This window comes from Xenopus laevis, chromosome 2L (assembly GCF_017654675.1).
Source record: "Xenopus laevis strain J_2021 chromosome 2L, Xenopus_laevis_v10.1, whole genome shotgun sequence".
NCBI lineage: Eukaryota > Metazoa > Chordata > Amphibia > Anura > Pipidae > Xenopus > Xenopus laevis.
Genome location: NC_054373.1, coordinates 79,063,512 through 79,081,445, shown reverse-complemented (window position 1 = coordinate 79,081,445; position 17,934 = coordinate 79,063,512). Strand labels below are relative to the sequence as shown.

At 38.8% G+C, this 17,934-nt stretch overlaps 1 protein-coding gene across 1 annotated transcript in view; it reads left to right on the top strand.

Moving 5' to 3' along the window:
• Positions 1-2,276: 2,276 nt before the first annotated feature.
• Positions 2,277-17,934, top strand: part of rap1a.L (RAP1A, member of RAS oncogene family L homeolog) — a 36,239-nt gene continuing 20,581 nt past the window's right edge. Inside the window, 2 exon segments of the mRNA NM_001096755.1 lie at positions 2,277-2,424; positions 16,848-16,925. The gene's annotated coding sequence lies outside the window, so the exon portion shown is untranslated.

Genomic DNA, 17,934 nt, shown 5'->3' with positions numbered 1-17,934 from the left:
GAATAACAACAAATACAGTGCACATGGTCAGTGTTCCCCCAGGGGTCCACCTCAATGGGCAGGCCCCTGATTAACTCCATAAAAATTTCCCATCACAGATAATTCATAATAAAAACTCAAAAAGCATTAGATACCATATATACTTGCAATCTGGTGTTCAAAAAACATGTAAAGGATAAATAAGAAGAGACCCTGGGGCTCTACTGCATTAATTGTTGGATCCAATGAGCCTCACGAACAGTATTTTCCTGGCTGTCACCCCCTCTACTGGGATTAGACACTTGATCTATAACCATAGCCCTAAGTAAATGCAAGAACATCATTGTCCTGATCTCAGCCTATTGAATATCTGTTCAGTAAACTGGAAGGTTGACTATAATTCAGGCCTGATTGCCCAACATTCCACACTTCCAACCAACTGACTATAGCCTTTCTAGAAGAGCTGAGGTTGCTATAGCAGGTATAGTACCAACTTCATATTTTGTATCAAAAGTAAATAATGTACAGCTGGGTATTTACTAGATCTAGATACTTTTGCTAATAGAGTAACTAGAGCATAAGTCACATGACTGATCCCATGTCTCATATATGTGTTATGTGCTGCTAGTAATTAATTAAATAAAAGACACTCTCCAAATAATTGTTAAAGAGGAAGTACACTTCTGAGATGTCTTAAATATATATCTTAGCTATTGCTAGCTTTTTAATTATCAAAATGTTTTGTGATATAGTTTTTCCAGTAATAGGCTGATTGAAAATGTACAGCACTAGACTCTGGGGCCTTAATAGTGTGCTCCAGTCTCTATCTACATATGTTTTTTTTACCACATAACAGGAAAAATAAAACAGAAGCTTAACTCCTACCACTACAGTAATGGCACACAGGGCAAATAAAAGCATGTTGGTGTAGAGCAAGATTCAGCTCAGTTGGCTTGATTCAAATTAATTTCTGCAAAAATCACCATCACCTGTAGGTCAGGGAACTTCACCCCTAAATGTGGTAATCATGAAATAGTCTGAATCTGATCTGAATCGATACAGGATCTTTTTTTAAAAAAATGAGAGGGGAATTCCAAGAGCTTTGTCACCTGCCTGTGCTCTTAAATCTCATGTGACCTTGCTATTTAACTCCACTCTACCTAGTAAAGGGATGCTATGAAGCAACAAGTGGAGCTATCCTACATACACCCAGGGACTGGCATTCACAACAGACCCTGGCATTCTGGCAATCTGTGGGTTCTGGCAAATGCCAGAGAGGCTGCTATAAAGTCCCATAGAAAGTCAGTATTTAATGGGCTGGTGGGGACTGTTTGGGCCTATATGTGGGCTGATTAGGCCTCTGTGTACCTGAAATGCCAGGGCCTATTTTAATTCTCAGTCCGGACCGGCTGGCATTCCAATACACTAGAGGCCCAAGCAACCCCCAACCAGCCCAATAAATAGTGACTGTCTATGTCAACTTACTATGGCATTTGCCAAAACTGAAATTGCCAGTCTGGGCCTGCATACACCTACAGTGTGCGCGCCACTACACCCCTGGGAGTTCTACCCCACTACATTTAGGGTAAGGGCACACTGGCAGATTCAGGGAGATTAGTCGCCCCGAAGAAGAGACGATTTGTCGACCAGGGCGACTAATCTCCCCGATTCTGCCCATGTGCCCTTACCGTAGGCCTGTCCAGCAGCAGAATCTGTGCACGTATTTGTGCAAGTACATACACATATGGCTTCACTTCTAAACAATAAAAAAAAATTGAGATAAGTGAAAAAAAAATGCTGTGCAGCTATATAAATAAAATCTTATAGCTTGCGCGTAAATGAACTCAAAAACACCAGAACTGGTCATGCTGTAGAACTACCACACAGATAACTTTATTTCAAAGTGACAATAAAAGTCGACGTTATGATTATTCTGTAAACGAGCACTTTCTATAGAACGTGCCGGCTGAAGCAGGAACATTCTTCTCAACCATAACTCACAACAGAAGGAACTATTTACAACGCACTATTAACCTTTACTAAGCGCGCTCTCATCTATCTTGCCCCTAACGGTTCTTGACAAAGACATCCAGCACGCACGCCACTCTATACTACGCGTTTCTTATTGGCTTATCCTCGGCCGAATGGGGTCGTTTGCCCTCCCCCAGCTCCAGCTCCTCCCTTTACCCCATCCCGCAAGCTGCGCGCGCGCCCGTTCCTAGTTAGGCGGGTCCCCGTGTCTCTATCTGACTTTTCGGGCAGCTGTTGGGGCTATTTTTTTTTTGGTTTGTTTATTATTATTTTCCGCGTCGTTTCTGTGCCGCTAATTGGTTTCCCCAACGAGGAAAGAGGGACCTCCACAAAGGGGCTAAAAAAGAAGAATCTGATTGAACGTCGGAGTATTCAGCGAGCTCCTGGTTGGAAAGAAGAGAAGTTGTCGTGTCGGTAAGGAGTGTTGTGGGCAGAAGCAGCGCTAGCTTGTATTACAGGAAAGGCCGAGGCTGAGGCCTGAATACTAACTCTGTGCTTGCTTTTACGCAAGCAGCTCGGCCATGTCACAGTTACTTTTGTACCTCCCTGCAAATTCTGCTGCTGGGTGACTGATTGACACTGTCGGTCCGGCCATACTTCTACATTTCCCAGCATGCTCAGTAAACCCTTTTAGAGCGAGAGGAGCAGAACAGGACTACGAGTTTCTGAGCCGTGACAGTGTATTGACTTCACGGCAAGTCTGTGACTCATACACACGGGGTTTAGCCTGTTACTATCGTTAGACTTGTGCATGTGGGGTGTACTGTGTTCCGTGACTGCTTGTCATGTTATACTGCCGTTTGAAGTCAGCGATTGGTGACCAGCGAGTTCCTGTCCCTACACTTTGCACATCTGATGCAGGACCTCGACTGTAGCTGGGTGTGTTTTGCGAACTCGCTGACAGATATTCAAGTTTTGACACTGGAGTTCCTTTTTATTTTTTGGTAGGATTTGCACCCTATCAATGTACAGGGCAGCAATCACTGGGAAACAGGAATTAAGGTGCCTGATCACTAGTACATTACTGTACAATAAGGTACAGGGGTCCCCAGATTCCATATTTGTATAAGACTTTTGTGAATGATTGTGTTTTTGATGATGTAGTTGCCCCTGTAAGGGTTAGTTCACACGAGGATATTCAGGCAGATTTTGTTGCCTGGCGACTAATCGCCTCTTCTTTTGGGCGACAATCTCCCCGAACTGCCTCCTCGTGTCTTCCCATCCGCTATAACGAAAAGTCGCCTGCGCTAAAGCACATGCATAGCTGCGTTTTCAGAAGGAAACTTCAAGCGACTTCGGAAACGCAGCGCCACGTTTGCTTTAGCGCAGTTGACTTTCATAATAACGGATGGGAAGACACGAGGAGGCAGTTCAGGGAAATTGTCGCCCAGAAGAAGAGGCGTTTAGTCGCCAGGCGATAAAATCTCCCAGAATCTCCTCGTGTGAACTAACCCTAAGTGTGGGGACACTGAGAACACCCTACAGAGATGGTCTCAAACCTTTTTTTCCCCCCATGTGCCACAATAGTCAAATACAGTTTAAAGTGAGTTGGGGGGGCATGAAAATAGTTTCAGGGGGTGCTATAAATGGTTGTAATTGGTTATTTGGTAGCCCCTATATGTACTGGCAGCCTACAGGAGGCTCTGTTTGGCAGAGGAATTCAGAAACAAGCACCTGCTTTGAGGCCACTGGGAGCAACATCCAAGGGGTTGGTGTGCAACATGTTGCTCATGAGCCACTACCCTACAGAAAGAACATGATGAATGTAATCACGTATTGTAGCAAGCACCAATTTGGTTTTCTGTATAGGATTCAACTTCATACATTTTCCATAATCAACATATTACATGTGCAAAGCAAAATAGGAGTGATTTGGCACATGGCACCATAATAAGGGTGTGGACAGGACCACAAGTTTTTTTGTTTTTTTTTAAATCAACATGTGGTGCTTGTGAGTGAGCATTCACATTTTCTCTGTTCTGTTACAAAAGACAGCTTTGGGAAGCCCTGAAGCTAGAAAAGTTAACATTCAATATTAGTTTGCTTGTTTAATTTTTTTTTTTTTTCTTGGGATGAGTTGTAATGTTATGGGCTGTTCATATAGAGCGGGATGGTTTGATTGTGAGAAGAAATCAATGTTACCAGAGGAAATCCATACTGATATGTGGAGAACACTAAACAACTTGCAGGTAGTTCTGTGGTCAGTATCAAACCCAGGACCTCAGTAAGGGATAGCAGTGTTCTTCTTTTATGGCTTTGTTTGCATTTCATTTTGTTTTATAGCTTGATCACTCACTAGGCCAAATATTATTTTGCAGCAACAATTTACAACTTCTACAGAGTTGCAGGTGCAAAGTCGCTATTCATGATGATTTAAAACGGAAGGCATTACTTGGACCACAAAATTTGTTTATTAGTGTTGGAGACTTTCCTTTTGGGTAGGGTAGGGCTGAATTTATTATATTTATTTTGTTTAACCTCTTTCTAAAAATTAATTATATAGGATAACAATTTGTTTTGTTTTGTTTTATTTTCCATTTTGATGCCTTTGTTCAAAAATGCTCACTATTGCTTGAATGAGGGGAGTCTGATGTGGTTTAGAGAACTTTGGAAAAAGTCCCTGTGTGCTTTTAGCCAAAGATATCACAGCTTAGTACTCAATATTCCCTTCATGAAAGCATGATTCTGCTGGAAACTTTGGGTTTATTAGTCTGTTAAAGTGCCATGTGGTTCAAACAGGTTTTAAATTCAGTATCTTTCTATCTTTTCATACTTAATTTTCGTAGTTACATTCTGGCATTCAAACAATTGCTTTGTTGCTGAGTTTAGTATGCCCAGCAAATAAAGGCATGGGACCCCTTATCTGGAAACCTGTTACCCTGAAAGTCAATTTTAACTATTTTTTTTTAATTTTTAAAATGTATTTCCTTTTTTTTTGTAATAAGCTGCTGAAATTGAATGTTGGTGGCAAAAAAATCTTTTTGCATTTATTACACATTTAAATTATTTTTGCAGATTCCAGGTATGGAAATCCAAATTATGGAAAGATCCAGAAAACCTCAGGTCCTAAGCATTCTGGATAATAGCTCTAATACCTGTAGTTCAAAGGCTGTCTCCCATGGACTCCATTTTATCCAAACAATCCAAATTTTTAAAAAATTATTTCCCTTTTCTCTGTAGTAATAAAAACAGTACCTTGTACTTGATCTAAACTAAGATATAATTAATCCTTATTGGAAGCAAAACCAACCTAATGGGTTTATTTAATGTTTAAATGATTTTTTTTAGTAAACTTAAGGTATGAAGATCCAAATCTGCTAAGCCAAACCCATGCATTCTGGATAATGGGTCCCATGCATTCTGGATAACGGGTCCCATACCTGTATTTTAAAATACTTAATAAACAAAAAAAACAAGACCAATAGTAAAAAGTGTTATTGAAATGTTTTAAATCATACTAAATGGCCTGGTAACACCAAAATGTTACACTGTTCAGCAATTGATCATACTTAATGGCCTGGTAAAACCAAAATATGATCATTTAAATCTATTTATATGAATTGCACTGCCCAGCAATTGCAAATGAAAAGTTTTGTAGGGCATTCAAAGTGGAAATCTGCAGCATTTATGTGGTCCTCAAAGACATATTGAAGTTCTTTAAAGGAGAAGGAAAGTCGTTTAGCACTTGGGGGTGCCAAACGTTAGGCACCCCCAAGTGAATGTATTTACTTACCTAAAACCCCGGCCGGTGCTCCTATCAGCCCGGGGTTATACCAGCGAGCACCATGGAGCGTTCTTCTTCCAGCTTCTTCTTTTTTCTTGCGCATGTGCATTCGAGTGCAAAGCCAAACTTAAACTAAAAAGTTGGCTTTATCATTTTACTGCGCTTGCGTCTGCCCCAGTAAATCTGATGAAAGAAGAAGCCGGAATAGCACTCTGTGGTGCCCGCTGGAATAACCCTGGCTGGTGTAGTTTTCTGCTGATAGGAGCACCGGCCCAGGGTTTCAGATAAGTCAATACATTCACTTGAGAGTTCCTAACATTTGGCACCCCCAAGTGCTAAATGACTTTCCTTCTCCTTTATGCTGTCCATGTGACAATTTTGCTTGGGATGATGCTCAGCAGCAGCACCAGCTTTCTCTGTGTAAATATATTATTCAGACAGGGGTTTTTGTATTTTTTATTTGCTTAACTTTGCCTGCCACCCCCTATCACTAATTGCACCTAGCATTTTTTTCCCCCTCGAGGTACCCTTTCCCCTACTCACACATTTGTTCCCACTGACAGGGACCTTAATGCTGCAGCACCACACATTTGAATCAGGGTGTTTGTTAGATCATGCTGATGATCTTATGCTTCTGCCATATTTGCCGAGTTTGCTTGCCTGATACTTTTTCCGCCTTATTTGGGGGCTTTTTATATCATAAATGGTGTCGCTAGGTGGTAGTGGATTGTGTACACAAAGTTTAAATAGTGAAACCAGTAGTCACATCCTGCCATACTGCTCAGTTGGTGCAGTATGGCAGGATGCTACTGATAAAGAAATGCTTAGTGCAACAAGTAACACTGACACAAATTCAGTATATAAATCTGTAAAGAAAGAGCAAATTAATTTAAGAGAATGCAAGAACACCTGGGAATGAGGGTTGGAAGAAGAAAATTATGGACAAGGACATACAAAATAGAGCAGAACAATAAATAAGACAGCTTAACAAATAGAGAGAGAGAGACATAAGGTGGGGAGCATAATCAAGGAATAAACATAGAATGGGGATGGGGCGTAGTTGAAAAAAACACAGTGGCTCATCTGTTCGCAATCCTGGGGTCCTGACTTTAGATCTGGATACTGTTTGTAAGGCCTAAGTGTTTTTCCCTGTGTCTGCATGGGTTTAATTAAGATACTCCAGTTTCCTCCCGTAGCCGAAAAACACACTGAGAAATTAAAAGGCTACAGATTAAATTCTGTAATGACAAACTGTAAACTTGATTGGGGCATGGCTGATGTTAATGATCATTTATAATGCACTGCGTAAACATTATGTTACTATATAAGTAAAGCATAATGACAATAAAAACAGAATTAGAAATTGGTGAGGAGATGTGAAGGAAACGGTAGGGCAGGTTGGAGAAGTTGGGAAAGAATCCAAAAGCGGTAGGAATCAGAATGGGGAAGATGAGGGAAAAAGACAGTTGAGAACACAGAGAGGAAGGGGTAGAAGGCAGATCTGGTGATGAGGAATACAAAAAATCAAGGGTGACAAATTGACAGTAGAAAGTAAGAGAGTAGCAGCTGAGGAGAGAGCACCCAAGATGTAGAAAGACAGGAGTATTAAAATAAAACAAGTGAAAAAGGGAACAGAGCTTTGAATACAAAAAACTCTGGGAGGTGTCATATTGCGTGTATCACCTTAATGCATTATCATGGCCCTGAACTTGGTGTTCGGCTATGTACACAGCCAGGGCCGCCATCAGGGGGGGGACAGTTGTCCCGGGCCCGCAAGATTTAGTGTCTAAAGGGGGCCCGGCCATGCTTCACTTACTTGATTAACCAGCAGCTCTGTGCATGGAAGATTTTCTCCTATTAAGATTTCCTGTAACCTCATTGGTCCTTTAAGAATAAGTCCAGGTAAATCTGCATTGGGATTGGATCCCCTTATCCAATCCCTGTACAGCTTTACTGGGACTTATTTTAAGAGGACCATGAGGGTACAGGAAAAAGGAGAAAATCTTCTGTGCACAGAGCTGCTGTGCAGCACGATGAAAGCAGGGGGGCCCGGTGAAGCATGGTCGGGTCCCCCTTTAGACACTAAACCCTGGCAAGCAATTTTTTAAAAAATTTGGGGGGATCTGGCCAATTTTTTTTTTCACTTACAGGTGGGCCCCTGATAACCAATGCTTTTTTTTAAAAAAAAAACTTTTATGGGGGGCTCTGGTCGAAAATGTTTTTTTTTAAACTTGTAGGGGGGCCCTGACCACCAATTTTTTTAAAAAATTTTTTATGGGGGGCCCTGGCACCACAGTTTTTTTTTAACTTATAAGGGGGCCTGACAATCAATAGCTTTTTATAAAGTGTGTGTGTGGGGGGGTTAACCCGTCTTGTAAATTATAAGGATATTATAAGTTACCGAGGAGTTTCATGACCATATAAAAACACGAGGCCGAAGGCTGAGTGTTTTTATACAGGTCATGGAACTCCGAGGTAACTTCTAATATCCTCATATTTTGCAACTGGGGGTACTTTATTTATTATAATATACAAGTTTCAGTGATTCATGTGACAGAAATGACATCAGAACTCACCGTTTATAACTGATGACATCAGAACTCACCATTGATAAGGATATCATTTACAAGATATTCATGGCTTTTGTGTATTAAAGCTATGAATATCTTGTAAATTATATCCTTATAAGTATATAAGTTCTGATGTCATCAGTTATAAACGGTGAGTTCTGATGTCATTTCTGTCACATGACTCACTGAAATTTGTGTATTATAATAAATAAAGTACCCCCAGTTGCAAAATATGAGGATATTAGAATATATATGGTCATGAAACTCCTCGATAACTTATAATATCCTTATATTTTACAAGAGGTGGTACTTATATAAAAAAATCATCATCATTTAGAAAAATCATCAGTTATAAACCATACTGTTTGTGTTACATGACTCAGTGAAACTTTTGTATTAACCTGTTGTACTATGACCTGTATAAAAGCATTTAGCTTTCAGCCTTGTGCCTTTATATGGTCATGGAACTCCTCTGTGACAGGTAGAGGTATGGGGCCTGTTATCCAGAATGCTTCGGACCTGAGGTTTTCCAGGGGATCTTTCTGTAATTTGGATCTTCATACCTTAAGTCTACTAGAAAATTATGTAAACATTAAATAAACCCAATAGACTGGTTTTGCATTAAGGATTAATTATATATTTGTTTGCAAGTACAACTTTCTGTTTTATTATAACCGAGAAAAAGGAAAAAAAAAATAAAACATTTGGATAAAGTAGAGTCTATGGGATACTGGCTTTCTGTAATTTGACGTTTTCTGCATAATGGATCACATACCTGAATCCTTCTATTTTACAACAAGGGGTGCATTAACTTAAGGTTTAAGAGATGGCATTATCATTCAGTCACTGATCGTGCAGTTGATAATTGACATACATGGCATAAATTAGACAGCCATGGACCTGGGGTTTTTTCTTTCTGTAATGTTGAACACCAAGCCTTAAAGGGTACCTGTCACCCTAAGAAATAATTCCAAATCCTTTTCTGTTGTGTTATTCAAGGAAAAAAAATCTTATTCTATCTAAAACATTTACATCTTCAATCTTGGAATTCACAATCTCAGCAAGCAGCAGCCAGCATGATGTGAACATTGTTATTAAGGCAAGGATTTTTATTACAGGTATGCATGTTTTAATTAAATAATATGGGATTCATGTTTAATTTGAAAAGGACTTTTTATTACCAAGCTTTTTATATCTGGGTAACAGGTCTGCTTTAAAGCTACTAAAAACATTTAGAAATGAACCAATAGGATTGTTTTGCCACAAAGGGGTATGTATATTTTTATTTCCATGCGGCACTGTAGCTTTAAAGGAGAAGGAACTGGGGAATACCATTTAATTAGGCACCCCCAGTGATTATAATCTCTGTTTATATAATGGATCCATGTTATCTCTAAGATAACCGATTTGGAAAATGTTATGTCTCAAGAACCAAGTGTTAGTAGTTTTATGGAGATTCCTGCTTTTATATATAATTGCAAAACTACAAATTATGACTATTCCAAATAGAAAAAGCAAAGGATTTATATTATGGGAGCCCTGAGCCTACAAAAAAGAAGAACCAATGGACCAAAATGTTAACAGTTAGGAACTCCAGAAAGTCAACCCCCATATAAGATTTGTGAAATAAATGAAGGTTTATTGTAGGTAACACTGCAGGATGCTATACCTAGCAGTTAATCATAGGCAAGAGCTCAGTACATAGTGCAGAAGCTTTTAAAGGAGGAGGAACTGCTACAGGTTGTAAAGTTTGTAACATCTGTGGCTGAACTTTTACTGCCAAGGTCATAAATGTTATGCTAGTGGTTAAATAACTGCCAAAGTTTTTATGTATGAGATATTTAATTGGATAGCGCTACTTAGTAAACACACCCAGCAACAGTTTAAAGCTGATATTAGGGTATAATTTGGGGGTTATATGAAGATTTAGCACACAGAGCATTCAGGTGTGCGAGTCTCGCACAAAAGGAACTTTTTACTTTTGCTTTAAAGGGGACATAAACTTCCATAAAAAGTAAATTTTCACCTTAGATAATGAATCTTAGCTAATCAAAAGGAGACGTTTTGCAACCAGTGTTCTGGTCAGCCTTTGCTTTCAGTTATTTTTTCATTGTGTTGGATATGATACTGTATGTCCTTGTGTGTGAGAAATTTAGAAAGTTGTGGCACCCGTGTTGTATTGGTTTTTGTCATTTCGTTCTTCAATTGGTCTTTGATCACTGTTAAGTTGACTAGCATGACTAGTTGACTGTAAAACTGTATTGAAGTATAGTATAACTGAGCTTGTATTGGTTATTGCCCTGATTTTGCAGATAATCCTCTGTTATTAAAGGATTCCGCTACAGATACACTCCAGTGTTTATAGGAATACATCTTCACTGATGCCGTGCAGAATATTTGACCAGGGCACTTACAAGAGTAAACCATATTGATATGAATATGAGCCCTCTAAAACATTTTTATCCATTTATTATGCTGTTGCTATAAAACATTCCCAAAAGCAGGTGAGTGTATAGCAAAGGTTTTGTTGCATACTTGGCATCTATGCTTGATCTGCGCCTGCAAAATATATAACATAGTAAGTTAGGTTGAAAAAATACACACATCCATCAAGCTCAATCTTTTGGACAGCCCTTGGATCAACTTGTACTGTGAGCTATCTTCCATAACCCTGTATTCCCTCACTTGCTAAAAAGCCATCCAACCGCTTCTTAAAGTAATCTAATGTATCCACCTGTACAGTGAGAGAATTCCCACAGCTCTTACTGTAAAAAACCCCTTCCGAATATTTAGGCGGAACCTCCTTTCTTCTAATCGGAATGGGTGCCCATGGGTCAGCTGGAAGGACGTACTGGTAAATAAAGAATTTGAGAGATTATTATATGATTCCCTTATATATTTATACACCGTTATCATATCACCTCTTGAAGGAGAATTCAACCCTTAACTAAAAAAAACCCTACCCTATGTAGACCTCCCCTCCTTTGCCAAGCTGCCTCCCCCCCCCCCCGGTGCAGATTCGGTGATCACATTTCACGGCAGCCATCTTCCAGGTCTTCTTCCGGTATTTCTGCAAGAAGAGAGGGTCTGCATAGGGTAGGGTGGTAGAGTTTTTTTTAGTTAAGGGTTGTATTCTCCTTTAAGCGCCTCTTCTCCAGCATGAACAACAACAATTAAAACAGCTCAAGACCTTATTTGCCCTTGATTCTGCTGAATGGCATTGCTTGCTACAGCCAAGTTTATTATCTACAAGGACTCCAATGTCCTTTTCCATTATGGATTTGCCTAGTGTAGTGGTTTACATTTTTTTTTTACATTTTTTTGTTAAGTGTGTTGCTGTGCATGCTATGTTTCCCTATACCTGCATAGATTTCCTCCCACATTTCAAAAACATACAGGCAGGTTAATTGGTTCCTGATAAAATAACCATAGTGTGTGTCTGTTTGTGAATGGAACAGGAACTGATGTGTATAATCACCGGAAAGCACTGCAGAGTATGTTGGCGCTATATAAGTAAAGAATAAGTAAATGACTTGGTCTGTATGTGGGTTGTTGCATTGAGTAAGGGGGCAACTGACCTTGAGCATTTACATGACTTCAGTGGTCACTGAACAACATTACCATTGTGTGCAATTCTTTTTTCACTTATGAATCTATACTATGACATTTTTGAAATCAAGGTCTGTCCAATTTCAGGAAGATTTGAACAGCATTTTGTATTGCAGTGGTTAGGGATAGAACATTATTTTTCTATTCCTTACCTGGACCCAACATTATGTTCCTTTGAAAGGTGATTACAGGACTAATAAAAGCTAAGGATTCCACATAATTAGATGTGGTGATTTAGGATGGGCAATTTTTTTCGCCTTGTTACGCCGTGGAAATGACACCCATAGACTTGTATGGCGGCGTGCGTAAAAAAAAAAGACGCGTGTCTAAAAATTTTTTGACGCCCATAGACTTTAATGGCTGTCTGCGACATTTTGCCGGCATCAAATTTGCCCATCCCTAGTGGTGATCATTTACAACTACAAATTAGCTAATCAGTGCAAAAGTAGTTAATGAGAGCAAAGGAGTTTATGGAAGATAATTCATCTTCAAGATTACCATAGCTAATAAATCCTGCAGACTTGTAAAAAAAAAATTGCATCATTGCTGTAATGGTCACATTTTTAAACCTTTCCAAAAGCCATGTCTACCTGTTGTACCATAGGTTTGCAAAGAGTTAGGAACTGTAGTGTTGGCAACATTGGCAACCTGATACTTTCTTGTCAGTGTAGTAGACTCAATGATCTATAGTACTTTAAAGATTTAGATGAAGGAATGTTTTTACATTGTTCCATTTAGAAATGCATACATAGTACATGGTATGTTGCATTTGTTGTGAAGTTTATTTTATAAACACATATTGCAACTTTGCGTTATAATAACTACACTGTCTGCATCTGGCAATCAGTCTGCACATGAAAGTGTGCTGTGTTTATAGCCTGTTAAAGTGGATGTATAGTTTGACATTGTACTATTTGTCATAGTTTACAAGAAACAATGAAAATGCTATACAAATTGCAACGCTGGGAATCTGTATACAGACTTAATACAGATTTCCTCTGGAACTTGAGTCCTTAAAGGACCAGTAACAGAAAAAAATTTGTACTTAACGGAAAAAAAATCCGAAGACACATGTAACTTTATATTAGCAAAGCCTTTATTAAGAAATAACTTACAGTTTCTCCCCTTGTGCTCCTCTTCAGAAACGGCGACAGGGCGATGATCTATCCTGCGGCACACAATTTCTTCTCCCTGGCTTTCGCCTATAGAAGGCAGGGAGGAGAAAATGAGCTCCGCACGATGGATCGTCGTCGCCATTTCTGAAGAGGAGCACAAGCGGATAATGGGTAAGTTATTTTTTAATAAAGACTGCAAACTTAAAGTTTAATTGTGTCTTGGTGGGGTTTTTTTTCGTTATGTAGAAACCAATTTTTTTTTTTTTAAAAAAATGTTTTTATGTTACTTGTCCTTAAATGTAGTATTTCACATACTCCTTTCCTTTAAACCAGAATCTTAGGTTAATGTCACACGGTGTGATTCTCAGCATGCAGATAAACATAGGTTGAGAATTAGCTCCTCTGCCTGTCACCAGCCTTTTCCTAACATAGCACCACTGCGCAGGCCTGGGTGCAGGAACATGGTGCGGATTTCATTGCCAAAATGCACGAGCATTTTGGTGCTGAAATCCACTGCATTTTCCTAATTCTCAGCCGACGTTAATCTACAGGCCGAGAATCAGCCTTTGTGTGGCATTAGCCTAAAGGTAAACTAAAGATTCAGCCAAGTTTTAATTTATTTGTACTAAGGCATAAAGTTGCTGTAACACTTTCTAGGTTATTTATATTCAGCTGAGGCCCTCAAAATCTCCTGGCTGTCCCTGCATCCTTTTATTAATTGCAAGTCTGATGCTTTGTTTACAACCGTTCTGCCCACACCTTCTTTGAGCCATTCTTGGATCAAGTTGTAACACTCTCTCCCAGCAACAGCCTGATTGACCTATAAGGCAGGACGTTAACAAATTTGTCACCTCTCCACTAGCTTTCCACCAGTTGGAAAACATAAGGCCTTACAAACTGTAGTATTTTATCATGCCTACAGCTGGTATACATTTACGTTCACATACCAGCTCTTTGCATTTCATGGGAACAACTGACAATTATATATTTCCCCCTGTTGTATATTTTGTTACAGGCACTCCCCTGCCTGTGTTAGTACCATCTATATGAATTGTTAGAGGGAAGGAATAGTTTAAAGCACTGTTGTTTGCCACAATTTGTCAAAGACCTTAAAAATCCTATACAAGCTTGCCACCTGTTTGGTGAGTTTGGCTGCCTGAACAATCTTTAAGATTATACTCTTAAAAGTCTCATTGTATGGTCTTTAACATTTCTAAATCCCTCCCTACAAGAATTGGCCCACTCCAGTGTTTACACTAACAGGAACTGCGTCGGCCTGTGTGCACACAATTGAAGCATATTTTGGTACTGAACCCGCTGAAGTCTGCTCCATGTGCACACATGCCAAAGCAGTGCCGGTTAGCGCAGACACCAGAGTGGGGTGAAGCAGTCAGTTTGGTTGTTTGGCCTTAAAGGGGTTGTTCACCTTTAAATTAGCTTTTATTATGATGCAGTGATATTCTGAGACAATTAGCAAATTAACCTAGCAACAATGCATTGATATGAATAAGAGACTAAAGTAAGAATAGGAGATGACTTGAATAGAAAGATGAGTAATAAAAAGTAGTATAAATTTGCAGAGCATTTGTTTTTAAATTTGAAAACTGGTAAGAGTCCGAGGAAGAAGGCTAATAATTCAAAAACTATAAAAGAGAAAATGAAGGCCAATTGAAAAGTTGCTTAAAATTAGAAATTCTATAACATACTAAAAGTTAACTTAAAGGGATTCTTTTATGATTTTTATGATGTAGTTTTTATTTCTAAATTACACTGTTTACATTGCAAATAATCACTGTACCATATAACATCTCATTCCTGAACCAGCATGTGTATTTTTTTAGTTGTAATATTGGTGTGTAGCATCCATCTCAAGTAATTTTACCTGGTCATGTGCTTTCAGAAACAGCCAACACTTTAGGATGGAACTGCTTTCTAGCAGACTATTGTTTCTCTTACTCAATGTAACTGAATGTGTCGCAGTGGGACCTGGATTTTACAATTGAGTGCTGTTCTGGGGGGCAAATGGAAGGGGTTTAATCACTCCAACTTGCAGTACGGCAGTAAAGAGTGACTGAAGTTTATCAGAGCACAAGTCACATAACTGGGGCAGCTGGGAAACTGACAATATGTCAATATGACAACATGTCACATTTCAAAATTAAATATTAAAAAATATGTTTGCACTTTTGAGAAGCGGATTTCAGTGCAGAATTCTGCGGGAGCAGCACTATTAACTGATACATTTTGAAAAACGCTTTTTTCCCATGATAGTATCCTTTTAAAGGTGAACCACCCCTTTAAGGCCAAAGTCACACACACAGGTCTGCTGCTCTCCGCCTAAATTAGTGGACAGAGAGAAGTGGATCAGCCGCTGTGTTGCATTAGCCTAAAAGCCAACTGATGAGTTTTAATTTATTTGTATTAAGGCAATAGGTTGCTGTAATACTTTCTAAGTTAATATTATTGAACTGCAGCAGCCTGCATTTAGTAGGCAAGCAGAGAGAAGTGCTCTCTTTCACAACTCTGTAGCTGCATTCAGAGAGAAGGCCTGAGTGCGACTGCAGATCAGAAAATGCATGCTTTTGTGATTTTTTTTTTTTTTTTTTTTGGAGGGGGCTGAACTCTGCTCTGTGTAGCTGCACTCAGGACGACACTACATGTACATGGAGCTGTACATGAAATTAACCTTCCTGTATAGTTTTTGGAGTGTTTGGGGGGGGAGGATCAATCAGATTAGTAGTTCATTAAATCATATCATATGGAGCCATGCAGTAGTAAGACATTTAAGACATACAGCTATGTCTACTGGCACACGGGTCATCTCTCTGCTGTCAATCCTCTGCTTTGCATCCCTCTTTCTTTGTGCACTGACAAGAATTAGCCTAATAGCGCACATAGAGTGGGTTTCAGCACAAAAATGCATATTTAGCTTTCCCATGCCGAAATCCGTTCTGTTTGCACCTACTGATTGATCCCATACCTGTCAGTGCACACAGACTGTATGCTGCTGCACTTTAATCTTTATGCTCATTGAACAGAAGGTGTTCATTTGTTGGAACAGAGCTTGAGGTATAGCATCTGGCACCTGAAGGCATAGGGGGAAGGGCAAATGCATATAGTTTACATTGAGCAAAAAGTATGTATGCATTATAATTAGAATATATAAGCACACTACAATTATAATATTCATTCCATTTCTATATTTAATGAGTTATTGATAAGAATTGAAATGCCCATACTAGCTCTTAAGACATTATAAAAGTTCTGTATATACATCATATGGCTCACTAGTGAATTATGATGCAACAAATGTGAAAAAAATATCAAAATATGAACAGTTTCTAAAAATTATAGCACTGGTATGGGACCTGTTATCCAGACTGCTCGGGATTTGGGGGTTTTCCGGATAATGGATCTTTCCGTAATTTGGATATTCAGTCTACTAGAAAATCATGTAAACATTACATAAACCCAATAGGTTTGTTTTGCTTCCAACAAGGATTATTTATATCTTAGTTGGGATCAAGTACAAGGTATTGTTTGATTAAGAAAGAGAAAAAAGGAAATCATTTTTAAAAATGTGGATTATTTGGATAAAATGGAGTCTTTTGGAGACCGCTTTCCTGGCTTTCGGGATAAAGGGGTTCTGGATAACGGATCCCATACCTGTATAGCTTTACAGGAAATATTAATTTATTTGCAACACCATACTAGCAACAGATCTTGCAGTATTTCTGTATTATACTATATGATTAAAATATTTGTGCTGTGTAATACATTTTACTGATTATTAATATTTTGTATTAATTATGTTTTTAGATAAGACACCAATTACGTTTAGCAGTGGGTTCAAGACCAGCAATACTAGAAAAACTGTGTACATGATCAGGAAAGCAGGTAAGAATATTTGTACAATATTTTGAAAGTTTTACTAAGTCACTTAGTTTTGCTAAAATTTTTGTTTTCTGTTTATATTAATCATGCAATGGTTTAACCATTTCAATGGCACATTATAGAATATACTGTGCTGACATAATAGATTATATGTTTTTGGTTTCTGTTAAACCTTTACGGAGAAGGAAAGTCATGATCACTTGGAGGTGCCAAAAGTTAAGCACCCCTAACTGATTGTAATCACTTAGCTGATACCCCGAGCAGTGCTCCTTTTAGCAGGAAACGGCCCCAACCCAGGGTACTTCTAAGCAAGTACCACTGAGCCATACTTTTCTTCCGCTTCTTGTTTCTTCAAAATCCTTTGGCTGACCCATGAGCAGTAGAATGAACAAGTTGGCTTTTTGTAAATCATATTGAGGGCTCTAAATCCTATTATTATATAAACAGTGGTATTTTGGTTTGTGGATCTAAGAATTGCTGATTATCTTCTGTTTAACTGAAGTTATACATTCTATGGCATAGCTTTCCCAACCGAAAGGGAAATATGTTACATACTTTGCCTTAGGCAGTCTCCATAGCCTATGCATAGCCTGAGAATTATATTGGCCCATGTTAATTGCAATGTTTTTAGCATCGACCAAGTCTTTATAGACTTCACTAGAGCATAACTGTCTAGTGGTTTTTAAAAGTGGTTATGTTTATTATAGAGAATAGGGTTATGCAGTATGGCAGCTTAAATTCATACACCTGTAAATGTCAAAAAAGCAGTGAAATAAATGGTGCATTATAAAGCTCTCTAATCTTTGCATGAGGATACACACCATACACACAGATCTAGGAAACAATATATCGCAAAAGGTTTTTTTTTTTTTTTTTTCTCGGACTGGGGTGGCCATACAGTAAAAGAACTGTTTTTTTGGCAAGGTTTTCCCCACTTTAAGGTTGGATCAAAATGACAGGGATACAGGCTATCGGGGCAAGAACTCCATCAACAAGCCAATGCTGTCCTAGT